This window comes from Elephantulus edwardii, unplaced genomic scaffold, assembly GCF_000299155.1.
Source record: "Elephantulus edwardii isolate Elephantulus edwardi_28Jun2011 unplaced genomic scaffold, EleEdw1.0 scaffold00130, whole genome shotgun sequence".
NCBI lineage: Eukaryota > Metazoa > Chordata > Mammalia > Macroscelidea > Macroscelididae > Elephantulus > Elephantulus edwardii.
The window spans coordinates 736,068-737,724 of NW_006399880.1; positions in this window are offsets into that span (position 1 = coordinate 736,068).

Below are 1,657 nucleotides of genomic sequence, written 5' to 3' on the forward strand. Positions count from 1 at the left end.
CCAAGACTGTTGACTATGGAGCCAAGCAAACTAAAGCTGTGTACAATCTCAATCTCTTCACCATCCATCCTGATGCTGCCAATTGTTCCAGTGGTTAGAATCTTTGTCGTCTTGACATTGACGGTACTTAAATATATGTATTAAGAAATTCAATTATCTAAGCATCCTTTTCAAGAAGCAAAAAATATGCTTCTCATGTTAGAAAACAAAATGTGCAAAAACTATTACATGAAATACCAGTTTTCTAAAGTAAACTTTCACCTAAACCACAATTTTTAAAACATTTAAAAATAGCTCTGTTGAGAAAACATAAGCTAGGAAAAAAGCTAATTAGAATCTTTGTCCAAAAATAATTCAGTTGAGAGCAAAATCAATGTAATAGAAAGCAAGTTTATAATATAAAAGAATTTTTAAAGTCAGCAATTTTTTGGAGGAAATGAAATTATGATGCTCCTTTATTTTTTTCCTCACTTTATTTTTATTTCACATTGTTTTGCATACAAAATGCTTGCAAACTAAGAATACATGAATTGTTGTTGGTGTTATTGTTATTGTTGTTAAGTGCCGCCGAGTCATAGGCGACCCTATGAACAAAAGGCCTGAACACTTGTGTTACTTTCATCATTTCTCCAGGTTCATAGAGTTTCTGGAGGCAAGCTATTTTGGAAGTGGATGCCACTCCTGCTTCCAAGCTTATTTTAATCAGTGAGCTCCACCAAACACTTGTCCACCATGGGTAACCATTATCACATTTGACACATCAGTGTCACAGTGTCCAGCATCACAGCAACCATGAGTTACCTCTGTGCAGCAAGTGGACAGACCAGTGCAATGTCACTTAGAAAAATGTTTGCCCAAAAACAATTAAAACCAGGCCTGAAGGCTGCAGACTAAAATCACCCATCTTTGGCTTGATAGCATCACTTTCTGTTCACTAGGCCAAGTGAGTTCTCTCTTCATTGTTGTTGTTGTTGTTAAATGCCATTGAGTTGTAGATGCCTCATAACAACCCTATGGAAGAAAGACCTGAACACTTGTATAACTTCCATCGTTTCTCCAAGTTCATAGAGTTTGCCGATTAAAACAAGTTTGGAAGCAGGAGTAGCATCCACTTCCGAAATAGAATACATGAATATATTCATAAATTCTGTAGCATTCATGTACACTGAGTTTCACATTCTTACTTTATAAAATTTATCACCATTGATCTATCCCTATTATTACCCTGCCTTTTCAGGTCCCTATTGGATCTTTCCTAATTTATCATCACCATACTCTACTCACCATACTCTGCTATCCTGGTGAGTTCCTCTTCTTCTCATCCTCTAACCTTCCCCTTCCCTTTTGGGCTTCTATCTATATCCTATTAATCATCCTTCTATTTTTACAACAGTGTTCTTATACATTATTTGTCCTTATGAGACTGAGTTAGTTCACTCAGCATAATGCTATCATTCTCCCATGTTATGTAGTACTTTACAAAACCATTGCCTTTTAGTGCTGCATAGTATTCCATTGTGAGAATGTACAATAATTTCTCAAACCATTTGTTTATTGATGGACATTTGAGTTGTTTTCATTTTCTTGCTATTGTGACTAATACTTCTATGAACATAGTTGTACAAACATCCATTTATGGCTTAGTTCTCTTTTTCTT